Genomic DNA, 12,550 nt, shown 5'->3' on the forward strand with positions numbered 1-12,550 from the left:
GCCTCCCAGAAGTGGTGGGATGACAGGCGTGAGCCCCTGCGCCCGGCCCGCCAAAATCGTACGTGAGCACATCCGGACAGTGAAGGGGTCTGACCTCACTGAGTCCGCCTTGCTTCGAACCTCCCAGCTGTCCTTCCTCCCTCCAGGGTGTCGGCCACAGTATCTTTGGGAGGAACTTGCTTTATAGTCGTTTAGCTTGGAAACAAAGACGATCATAGTCCCTTTCCCAAAGCAAACCTGCTTCTTGCCCGGGGACGAGACTGTGTTTACAGGACTAACAAATTAGCCGCTGGATTGGAAAGGATGGATTCGGACTCAGGCCGCTGGATTGGAAACGATGGATTCGGACTCAGGCCGCTGGATTGGAAACGATGGATTCGGACTCAGGCCGCTGAAGGCTCCAAGACTCTGGCCGTCCTGGAATTGCTCCTGGGGAGACATCCCTCTTGTGAAACCGACGGTCGTGCTGAGATATGTCCCCGCGCTGGACGGGGCAGCTGGTACCACGCAGACGACCAACCGGCTCCGCTGGTCTGTGGCCGCCACCCAGGAACTGACTCAGCTTTGAGTCCCTGTGACCTCATCTCTGACCCAGGCGATCAGCACTGCCCACTTTCTGACCCCCTAACCCACCAAATTGTCCCGGAAAACTCCCCTCCGGTGAGGAATAAGGACACGCCGGCTGCAATAGCAGCTCTGTGGTGGTGAGAAATCCCTCTGTCTACGCAGCCGGCGAGAGGGGAGCCCCTGGGGCGGTGACAGGGAGACCAAGGAGGATAAAGGAAACCCAGCTCCGGGGGGCACCAGGTCACAGCCGCGGCTCGGGCAGGAACCCCAAGGTCAAAGGACAGCAGGTGCCGGCCTTGGAAGGGAGCGGCTCAGATTCCACAGAAGCCTCCAGCGTCCTCGTCCCAGGCACAGGCCGTGCTCCACGTGCCGGCGGTGGGAAGAACGGAGACGCCTTGCCAAGGCCGGGGCACGTCCATCGCCAGAGGGCACAGGTGCCAAGGGGCCCGGCCGGCCCAGAAGACAGGGCCCCGGAACCCCAGGTCCACATCACGGCCGGAGCTTGCCCAGAACCATTTTCCCTGTTGATTCCCAAGACGTTCTGTGCCCCAGAAAACTGCTTGGAAACCCACACACAGTGTCACCCCAAAGCCCATCCCTGGACTTCATGAGCTGCGGCTCGAGACCCTATTGTTCATTTTTTTTTTTTTTTTTTTTTTTTTTTTTTTTTGAGACCTAGTCTCATTCTATCTCTCGGACTGGAGTGCAGTGTTGTAATCTCAGTTCACTGCAACCTCCGCCTCCCGGGTTCAAGCGATTCTCCTGCCTCAGCCTCCGGAGTAGCTGGGATGACAGGCACCTGCCGCCACACCCGGCTAATTTTTTTTTTTTTTTTTTTTTGAGACGGAGTCTCGCTCTGTCACCCAGGCTGGAGTGCAGTGGCCGGATCTCAGCTCACTGCAAGCTCCGCCTCCCGGGTTCACGCCATTCTCCTGCCTCAGCCTCCCAAGTAGCTGGGACCACAGGCGCCGCCACTGCGCCCGGCTAATTTTTTTCTATTTTTAGTAGAGATGGGGTTTCACCGTGTTAGCCAGGATGGTCTCGATCTCCTGACCTTGTGATCCGCCCGCCTCGGCCTTCCAAAGTGCTGGGATTACAGGCGTGAGCCACCGCGCCCGGCCAAAGTATTTTTTAAAGCTTTGTCTTGTGGTAAATCTCACAGCAGACGAAAGCAGCTCGATTCATACAATAACCTGGCGTTGGCCTCATGGTGGCAGCAGCGAGCAGCCGGGGCCTCCTGTGGTTCCTGCATCCGAGCTCCCGGACTCCCCACCCTCCTGTCCACCTGCCCGCCTCAGGGGATGGAGACAGGTGGGTCACCTGAGGTCAGGAGTTCAAGAGCAGCCTGGCCCACGTGGCGAAACCTCGTCTCTACTGAAAATCCAAAAATTAGCCTGGCGATGGCTCACGCCTGTAAGCCCAGCACTTTGGAATGCAGGCTCCAGGGGGCATGGAGGGGAACAGGGTCTGTGGGGTGTAGGCGGGGGACACAGGATCTGTGGGGCATGGGAGGTGTGGCAATGCAAGCTCAGTGGGCCATGGAGGGGAACAGAGACTCGGTGGGGCAAGGGGGTGGGGGGTGAGGGGTGGAAGAGAGAGTCTGTGGGCCGCGGGTAGGACAGGAGTGGAAGAGGCTCCATGGGGCATGGGGGTAAGGGGACCCAGGTCCTGTAGGGTGGGGGAGACACAGGCTCCCTAAGTGTGTGTGGCTTTACGAGGCTCCACAGGGCATGGAGGGACCGAGGCTCCGTGGCGTGTGGGTCTGGTGGTTGAGCTGCCTGGGGAGCTGCCTGGGGAGCTGCCTGGGGTCGAGGGCCCCGAGGGAGGCGTGGAGGGACCGAGGGTCCTAGGCTGCAGGTGTCGCAGAGGCTTTGAGATTGGGGACCCAGAAGGAGGGTCCCAGGCGCTTGGGCGGCCCGAGCTGCAGACACTGACGCTGTGCAGACGCCTCCTGGTCCTCAGAGATGGGCCCAGTCAAGGCCCACGAGGTCAGGAGTTGGAGACGAGTCTTTGTCCCCGGGCTGCTGTAACAGATAACGGCAAACCGAGAGCTTAAAACAGCAGAAGTGTACTCCCTCCCAGTTCCGAATGCCCCGATGGTGTCATTTCTTTTTTTTTTTTTTTTTTTTTTTGTGTCTCGCTCTGTTGCCCAGGCTGGAGTGCAGTGGCCGGATCTCAGCTCACTGCAAGCTCCGCCTCTCAGGTTCACGCCATTCTCCTGCCTCAGCCTCCCGAGTAGCTGGGACTACAGGCGCCCGCCACCACGCCCGGCTAAGTTTTTGTGTAGAGACGGGGTTTCACTGTGTTAGCCAGGATGGTCTCGATCTCCTGACCTCGTGATCCGCCCGTCTCGGCCTCCCAAAGTGCTGGGATTACAGGCTTGAGCCACCGCGCCCAGCCGGGTGTCATTTCTTAAATGTGTTTGGCCTTCGTGTATCTTGGTATTTTCTGTGGGAAATGTCTTGTCAGATGGAGCCACCTTGGTCTCCAGATAGGCCGTGGGGCTGGGGACCTGGGCCACTCACTGGGCACCTGGCAGTAGCTGCTCTGGGCTGACCCCAGCTGACCCCGGGTGTAGGAATTATCATATGTGTAGGGTGAACACGCCAGCCACACGCTTCCTCCAAGGGCGCATTTATGGATCCACAAACCTATGCATGGCTTCTGGTTGGTGAGATACAGTAGCTTCCTTCATGCAAGGTTTCACTTTTATTTTTATTATTATTATTTTTTTTGAGACAGGGTCAGCCAAAATTCCATCCCCAGAGCCCCTAGGAGACCCCGGCTAAAGGGAGCCTCGAACGCTCCAGCCTGGCCCTGGCTTCTGGGGAGAAGTGGTGGAGGTCTGCAGGGAGAACCCTGGGACCCTCGTGTCCCCAGACCAGGCATGGCCAGCGGGAAGCTCAGGGCAGGGGCACTCAGGGGAGTAGGTGCTGCTCAGAGACCTGGCGGCCCCCACTCTGCTCACAGGACACCTGCCTGCAACATCCCCCGCCCCAGCACAGAACTCCAGCCTTTTCCACAGCTGAACTCTGACCTGCCGCAGAGCCGTGCTGCCGAGAGTCCGGGAAGAGGCAGCCCTCCCAGGAGACCAAACGAGGTTCCTCAGCGGTGGGCACCACGCGGGACGTTCCAGGACCTCCGCGGCGGTTATCGGGACACCAGCCGGGTGCATCATCCAAGCAGAGCTGCAGAAGCAACCAGGAGCTCCCCAGGAGATGAACAGATGAACAAATTCAGAACATCCGTGCAGGGGCCTTTGAAAACAGTATACTAAAAAATAGATAGGGCTTAAGGACAGTATCTCCAATTAAACTTTTAATAAACTCCCGTAGGCGCCAAGAAGGCGGGCAGATAAAAAAGAGCATAAAAACAAAAAAGCTGAGTAAAAGGTTACATGTGAGAAAAGAAAGTTTGTTTTGCACTGCATTCTTTCTACTGACGTGGAGTTTATAAAATATAAATAAAGTGAGGCGGAGGCTCTGAGGACGGCCGCCATGTTCTCTGTGTGTCTTTATCTTTTGTGTGTTCTTTCATTCTCCACCACCCCCGGCACCGACCCCAACACACCCGGGGCACGCATGAGGACACACACGGCATGGGAAACACACATGGGAGGGTGAACACGGGAGGACGCACACTCGCACACTCGCACACTCGGGAGGGCGCACACGGGAGGAGGCACACAGGAGGACGCACTCCTGGGAGGGTGAACATGGGGGGGACGCACACTTGGCAGGCACACATGGGAGGATCCACACGGGAGGACGCACACGGGAGGAGGCACTCCCAGGAGGGTGAACACAGGAGGATGCACACAGGAGGGCACGCGGGAGGACACACGGGAGGGCGAACGCAGGAGGGCGCACGCGGGAGGGTACCTGGGCCAGCAGTGGAGTCATGGACCAAGTAAACGCAGTTGTCCACAGCAGAGAAGAGGCTTCATCCATAGTCAGGTGTGAAACTCGGAGGCCTGCCACAGCACAGAGGAGCTTCGTAGACACCACGGCAGCGAGAGACGCCAAACACCAACAGCCACCTGTGCTGCGATTGTGTTGCCACGAGACGTCCAGAACGGACGAGTCGTTACACACAGGGCACAGGACACTGCTTGCCTGGGGCTGGAGATGGGGCATGGCAGAGGCCCATAAAAGCAGGGGATCCTGGCCAGGCGCGGGGGCTCACACGTGTCATCCCAGCACTTTGGGAGGCCGAGGAGGGCGGATCACTTGAGGTCAGGAGTTCCAGACCAGCCTGGCCGACATGGCAAAACCTCATTTCTACTTAAAAAAAAAAACAAAACTATGGAGGCGTGGTGGTGCACACCTGTCGTCCCAGCTACTCGGGAGACTGAGGCAGGAGAATTGCTTGAACCCAGGAGGGGGAGGCTGCAGTGAGCTGAGATCACACTGCTGCACTCCAGCCTAGGCGATCAAAAAAAAGAAAGAAACAAAGAAAGAAAAAAGCAAAAAGCAGAGGATCCAGTGGAGGCGACGAGAACATCCTGGAACGAGACACAGGCACGGGTTACACCACACTGTGCTGCACAGAAAGGCACTCAGTTGGGCACTTTGCAGAGCTGCAGAGCCGGGCCCTGAGGCTCCCAGTCCGTGCACGTCCCCTCTGCAGGCCCCGTTCAACATGGAGTCACTCAAGCCCCATGCAAGATGGAGTCGCCTGGGCCCCGTTGAAGATGGAGTCCCCGGGCCACGTTCAAGATGGAGTCGCCCAGGCCCCGTTCAACATGGAGTCGCCCAGGCCCCGTTCAAGATGGAGTCACTCGGGCCTCGTTCAAGATGGAGTCACTCGGGCCCCGTTCAAGATGGAGTCGCCCGGGCCCCGTTCATCATGGAGTCGCCCGGGCCCCGTTCAACATGGAGTCGCCCGGGCCCCGTTTAAGATGGAGTCCCCGGGCCACGTTCAAGATGGAGTCGCCCAGGCCCCGTTCAACATGGAGTCACTCAGGCCTCGTTCAAGATGGAGTCCCCGGGTCACGTTCAAGATGGAGTCCCCGGGCCCCGTTCATCATGGAGTCGCTCGGGCCCCGTTCAAGATGGAGTCGGCCCCGTTCATCATGGAGTCCCCGTTCATCATGGAGTCGCCCGGGCCCCGTTCATCATGGAGTCGCCCGGGCCCCGTTCATCATGGAGTCGCTGAGGCCCCGTTCATCATGGAGTCGCTCAGGCCCTGTTCATCATGGAGTCACTCAGGCCCCGTTCATCATGGAGTCGCCCGGGCCCTGTTCATCATGGAGTCCCTCAGGCCCGTTCAAGATGGAGTCGCTCAGGCCCCGTTCATCATGGAGTCCCTCAGGCCCGTTCAAGATGGAGTCGCTCTTGTTCCAACGCCTCTGACAGGTTTTCACGGTGTAAGTCGTGGCTTCTTAATGAGCAACATGAATGGTGACATTGGAGTCTCCACTGTTGACAAAAAAACCAAACTGTAAAATATTTGAATAGGTTTTCTCCGAGCCAAATGTACAAGTGACCCTGGCCCGTGACAAATGTAGTGTTGGAACCGAACTGTCGATTCCCTCCTGGGCAGGGGTCGCCGCGAAGGATCACCGACACGAGATTCACAGCAGAGAGTTATTTATTACTAGCGCGCTAGGGTCCCAAGCTCTAAGTTGGCCCTGGGACCCCGACTGCTTGTTACAGGCTGTTTATATAGGCAAACACAAGTTCAAACACAGCTTATGCTTCTTCAAACAAAGCTTAAGGCGCAAAATGATTGGGTCTAGCTATGGCCTGAGCAAGGTGTCTTATGCTAATTGGTTAGAGCAGGACCTTATGAGGTCTTTTTCCTGGAGTTTTTGATTCCGGGAACTTCGAGGCAGGGTGGGACCCCCGGAATTGGCAGGGTGGGACCCCATGAGGTTGTTTCCCGGAATTGGCAGGGTGGGACCCTATCAGGGTGGGTCCTTATCGAGGCAGGGTGGGACCCTATCCAGAGCCACCTGGTGTTAATTTTTTCTATATGAGGCCTAGTTTCTAAGTTTTATGAGGCCTAGTTTCAGTAGAAGTAACCTCGGGAGCCTCAGGAGGGTCTGAGAACACGTGCCCGGGTTGGCTGGGTTCCAGCCTGATTTTATACGTTCTGGGGAGACAGAAGTTATAAGCAGAGGCATAAACCAGTCTAGGGAAGGTGCATATTGGTTCTGCCCCGAGACGACGTCTCTCAAAGTGGAGACTTCTAAGTCATCGGTGGATTTTAAAGACACCCTAATTGGCAATTGGCTGAAAGAGTTAAGCTTTGCCTGAAAACTTGACATCAGCATGAAGAAATGCTTGAGTTTAGATGAGGAGTTTTAGAAAGCAAACTTCCCCCACAACAGACGGCTTCGAGGGCCATTTTGAAGTACGTGAAAGAAATACGTTTCGGGGTGAAAGACTTTGACGTATTTTAACGCCTGCTCTCTGTCATGCGATGCTATACTGTAGCCGGACGAGCCACAGACAAAACTCCTCAGACACCGGATTAAAGAAGGAAGAGCTTTTTTATTCGGCCGGGAGCCTCGGCAGACTCGCGTCTTAAGAGCCGAGCTCCCTGAAGAAGAAATACGTGGCTGTTTTAAAGGCTTACAACTTTAAGGGATCCATGTAAAAGGGTCATGATAAATCAAGCAAGCATTGAAAATGTGACGGGGGGTACATGCATCAGCTAACAGAACAGAAAGTTTTCCAGTGCTTTCTCATACAATGTCGGGAATTTACAGATAACACTAGTAGTTTTGGTCAGGGGTTAATATTATTATTATTATTATTTTAACCGCCAGGGCCAGATGGTGGCGCCAAGGTCGTCTAACTATTTATCTTCTGTTTCTTTTTTTTTTTTTTTTTTTTTTTATACGGAGTCTCGCTCTGTCGCCCAAACTGGAGTGCAGTGGCAGGATCTCAGCTCACTGCAAGCTCCGCCCCCCGGGTTTACGCCATTCTCCTGCCTCAGCCTCTCGAGTAGCTGGGACTACAGGCGCCCGCCACCTCGCCCGGCTAATTTTTTTGTATTTTTTAGTAGAGACGGGGTTTCACCATGTTAGCCAGGATGGTCTCGATCTCCTGACCTCGTGATCCGCCCGTCTCGGCCTCCCAAAGTGCTGGGATTACAGGCTTGAGCCACTGCGCCCGGCCTATCTTCTGTTTCTTTCCAACTTTCTGCTTTCTCCCCCTTCTCCTGTCTTATAAAGTAGGGAAAAGGGGAGACAGGGAAAAGCTGGGAAGGACAACAGGAGAAGTGGTGGTCTCATTCTATAATACTAGAGTCCGGTTGGAATTTGATATCTTATTGCTACAGCGAGTCCGTTGTGCCCACGTTACGATCTCTGTTTTCACACGAATGCTGGTCAGTTGTGCCTGAGTTCCAAAGGGAGGATGGTATCACGAGGCCTGTCTGACTCCCTCTTCCTGTCACAGCCTGAGCTACCTTTTCAGGTTCCTTTGGGATCCCCTTGGCCAGAAAGGGGGTCCATTCAGTCAGCTGAGGGGCTTAGAATTCTATGTTTGGTTTACACCAGTATCAGGAGGTTGTCTGAGAGACACCAGCCCCTCCCACCCCCGCAGGCACAGGCTGGAAAGCATCAGAACCCGGGGCAGGCCGGCGCTCAGGTGCAGGGCGCTCAGGCCACGGCCACAGGGATGGTCCAGACGTGGCTCTCCAGCCGTCCTCGGACCACACACTGATTGAGGATTTCGGGGGTCCCGATGCAGACTCTAAATGTTGCCAGTCTGGTCTCTAAGGGTGTGTGTATTTTCTGGGGCCGCTCCAGCAAACAGGGCTTAAAAGATATTTATCCTCACGGTGCTGGGGGCAGAAGTCAGAGGGCCGTGCTCCCTCTCGAGGCTCTAGGGAAGGCTCCTTCCCGCCTCTCCCAGCTCCTTGGGGGCTCCAGGCGTCCCTGGGCGTGTGGCTGCCTCCCTCCAGTCCCTGCCTCTGTCTCCACGTGGCCTGCTCTCTGTGCGTTTTCTGTCTTTCCCCTTCTCCGGTAAGGACACCACGCATTGGATTTATAGCCTACCCTACTCCTGGATGACCTCATCTCAGCTTGATTACATCTGCAAGTATCCTGTTTCCAAATAACGTCCTATATCTTTTGGGGATATCTTTAGGGCTTGTTTGCAAACGAGGCACGTGGCAGAATCTGGCCTGAGACTTGCTTTTAGGGCTCTCTAACTCTCCCCGTTGCACCATCTTCACGTGATTTTCCAGAGCACCCATGGGCGGCGTGTTGGCCCACACAGAGCCCTGCTTGCTGTGAAAGTCAGGACTTCCTGCGGGATCTCTTGAGGTCTGATCGGAAGCCCTTTGACTTGCGCCCTGACTGTGCTGGAGAATTCAGAGCCGGCTGGCTCCTTGCTTGTGGCCTGGGAGATTTGTGAACATGCTGTACCTTCAAGATGCCGCCTGGATCTTCCTGCTCCCTCCCTCGGGAGCCTCACAGGGACGCCGTCTCGTTGTAATGTTTCAGTACAGCACCCACGAGAACTGCCGGGGAAGGGAAGACACCACAGGCCATAAACCACAGAAACTAGAGCTGAAGTGGCCCCATGTGGCCCTCAGTCAAGCGGTATCCAGATTCTTCACCCTGAGGCACTTTACCTTATTTATTATTATTATTATTATTATTATTTGACATGGCATTTCACTCTTGTTGCCCAGGCTGGAGTGCAGTGGTGCGATCTCAGCTCACTGCAAGCACCTCCTCCCGGGTTCAAGCTATTGTCCTGCCTCAGCCTCCCCAGTTGCTGGGATTATAGGCTCCCATCACCACGCCCAGCTAATTTTTTGTATTTTTAGAGACAGGGTTTCTCCATGTGGGTCAGGTTGGCCTCGAACTCCCAACATCAGGAGATCCGCCCACCTTGGCCTCCCACAGTGCTGGGATGACAGGCGTGAGCCACTGCGGCCGACCCCATCTTATTCTTTTTCTCTCACCAGGGACCCCGAATTTGGAACCATAATCACGTTTATTGACATCATGTTAAATTAAGCTTCCCACATTTATTAATAAAAAAAATCATTAGCCTGGCCTTTTTATTTTAATTTTACTTCATTTAATCTTGTTTTTTTGAGGCAGGGTCTCACTCCGTCACCCAGGCTGGAGTGCGGTGGTGCCATCGGGGCTCACCACAGCCTCTACCTCCTAGGCTCAAGCAATCCTCTTGCCTCAGCCTCCTAAGTATCTGGGGATTATAGGTGCACACCATCACACTCAGCTAATTAAATAAAATTTTTCTTTTTTTTTTTTTTTTTTTTTTTTAGCAGAGATGGGGTCTCACCATGTTGTCCAGGCTGGTCTCAAACTTCTGAGCTCGAGTAATCCTGCTTTGGCCTCCCAAAGTGCTGGGATTACAGGGATAAGCTACCACACTCAGCTTTTATTTTGTTTAATGGAGGTAAAAACCAGATAATATAAAGTTAACCCTTCCGACTACTTTTTTTTTTTTTTTTTTTTTTTTTTTTTTTTTTAGACAGAGTCTTGCTCTGTTGCCCAGGCTGGAGTGCAGTGGTGCGATCTCAGCTCACTGCAACCTCCGCATCCCGGGTTCAAGCGATTCCCCTGCCTCAGCCTCCCGAGTAGCTGGGATTACAGGCGTAGGCCACCACGCCTGGCTAATTTTCTTGTATTTTAGTAGAGACGGGGTTTCACCATGTTGGCCAAGACGGTCTGGATATCCTGACCTTGTGATCCACCTGCCTCGGCCTCCCAAAGTGCTGGGATCACAGGCGTGAGCCACCGCGCCCGGCCCCTTTAAACTATTTTCAAGGATACATTTCGGCAGTGTTAATCATATACGCATTGTTGCATAACACATATTTACAACTTCTTCATCTTACGAAACAGAAACTCCGTCCTCATCGAACAAGGGCGCCCCATTCCCCCTCCCCCAGCCCCTGGCACTCACCATTCTACTGTCTGTGTCTATGGATTTGAGTCCTCCAGAGACCTCGTAGGAGTGGGGTCACACAGCGCTTTTGTGTCTGGCTTATCTCGTTACCCGCAGGTGAGTCCGTGTGGTAGCCTGTCTCACCATTCCTTCCTTTTTAGGGCTGATTCCTATTTCATTATATGTGAAGGGGTGGCCTGCCCCTCCACACCTGTGGGCGTCTCTCGTCAGGTGGGATGGGATTGAGAAAAGAAAGAGACACAGAGACAACGTATAGAGAAAGAAAAGTGGGCCCAGGGGACGGGCGCTCAGCATACGGAGGACGCACCGGTCTCTGAGTTCCCTCAGTATTTATTGATCATTATCTCTTTACCATCTCGGAGAGGGGAGAGGGGGATGTGGCAGGACAATAGGGTAACAGTGGAGAGAGGGTCAGCAGGAAAACATGCGAACAGAGATCTCTGTGTCATCAATAATTTAAGGAAAGGTGCTGTGCTTTGATGTGCAAATACAAACATCCCACAAACATTTTCGTGCATTAAAGAGCAGCATTGCCACTAGCACGCACAGCTCACCTCCAGCCCTAAGGCGGTTTTCTCCTATCGCAGTAAATAGAACATACAATCGGGTTTTACACCCAGACATTCCATTGCCCAGGGACCAGCAGGAGACCGAGGCCTTCCTGTGTCTCCACTGGCAAAGAGGCCTTCCTCTTTTACACTGTTGTTTCACGTGCAGAAATGTTTAACCTCAATGTTGGACCATCTGTCTGTTTTTGCTTTTGTTGCCTGTGCTTGTCTGGGCTTTTGAGAGGCCCGAGGTAAACGGCAGGCGTTCCTGTACCCAGTTCATAACACTGAGCCCAAAACAAAGGAAGCGACACAGTCATGAGCTAGTGTCTCGCCCTGGCAAGAATATGTATGACTTTTGCTGAGAATTTTCATTAATGTTCATTTTGACACAACTTCAGAGTTACATGAAGGCAACGATACGGTACAAAGAATTCCTTCCCATCGGGCATTCATATTCCCCAAAGGCTGGCAGTCCACACTGGCTTCACTCTGGATCAGAGCCAAGTGGAGGGACCACTGTGTCTGTGGGCTGGTTTCCTGGGGCTCTGTAACCAGTGCCCAGAAGCCGGGTGGGTACGTCAACAGGAATTTATCATCTCCCAGCCTCGGAAGTAGATGTTGAAGCCCTAACCCCAGTGCCTCAGAATGTGAGTGTACTTGGCCTCATAGTGTTAGCACGAGGCTGTCAGAGTGTGCCCTAAAGCAACCTTCTGTTCTCGTGAGAGGGAAGAGATGCCAGGGATACTTGGGCACAGTAAAAAGGCCCTATGGGCACAGGCCAGATGGCGTCCGCAAGCCGAGGAGAGGGGCTTCGGGAGGAACCAGCCCGACTGAGGACACCTTGTTCTCAGACCTCAGCCTCCAGGACTGTGGGAAGGTAGTTTTCAGTGAAGCCCAGCCCTGAACACTCACACAGACGGGTACATTTACTGTCCCTGTTCTTTTTTTTTTTTTTTTTTTTTTTTTTTTTTTGAGACGGAGTCTTACTCTGTCGCCCAGGCTGGGGTGCAGTGGCCGGATCTCAGCTCACTGCAAGCTCCGTCTCCCGGTTTACGCCATTCTCCTGCCTCAGCCTCCCGAGTAGCTGGGACTACAGGCGCCGCCACCTCCCCGGCTAGTTTTTTGTATTTTTTAGTAGACACGGGGTTTCACTGTGTTAGCCAGGATGGTCTCGATCTCCTGACCTCGTGATCCGCCCGTCTCGGCCTCCCAAAGTGCTGGGATTACAGGCTTGAGCCACCGCGCCCGGCGGTCCCTGTTCTTCTGCCAAGGAAACTGAGGCACAGAGAAGTTTAGGGAACTTGACCCATATGAGAGAACCAGTCATGGTCAAGCTTGGGTTGGAACAAAACCACCCTTTTTGTAGCACTCACGCTCTTAGGCACTACACGTCTCCTTGGATACGCTGGAAAAACAAATACTGCAGCACACCGCAAACACGCAACGTCACAGTAACAAAGACGACACTGAGTCTTCAGCAACATGGGAATGCGTCAGAAGAGTACGGGGGTCTCTCATGGATGGCATGAA

The 12,550-nt window shown here is 54.2% G+C and overlaps 1 long non-coding RNA gene across 1 annotated transcript; it reads right to left on the reverse strand.

Annotated features, from left to right (window-relative positions):
- Nucleotides 1–2,497: 2,497 nt before the first annotated feature.
- Nucleotides 2,498–4,437, reverse strand: LOC126946862 (uncharacterized). Its single transcript, XR_007722781.1, has 2 exons — nt 3,605–4,437; nt 2,498–2,588 (listed from the first exon to the last, which is right to left on the reverse strand). It is a non-coding gene; the product is annotated as an uncharacterized LOC126946862 (long non-coding RNA).
- Between the last annotated feature and the right edge of the window lie 8,113 nt (nt 4,438–12,550).

Source organism: Macaca thibetana, chromosome X (assembly GCF_024542745.1).
Source record: "Macaca thibetana thibetana isolate TM-01 chromosome X, ASM2454274v1, whole genome shotgun sequence".
Classification (NCBI taxonomy): Eukaryota; Metazoa; Chordata; class Mammalia; order Primates; family Cercopithecidae; genus Macaca; species Macaca thibetana.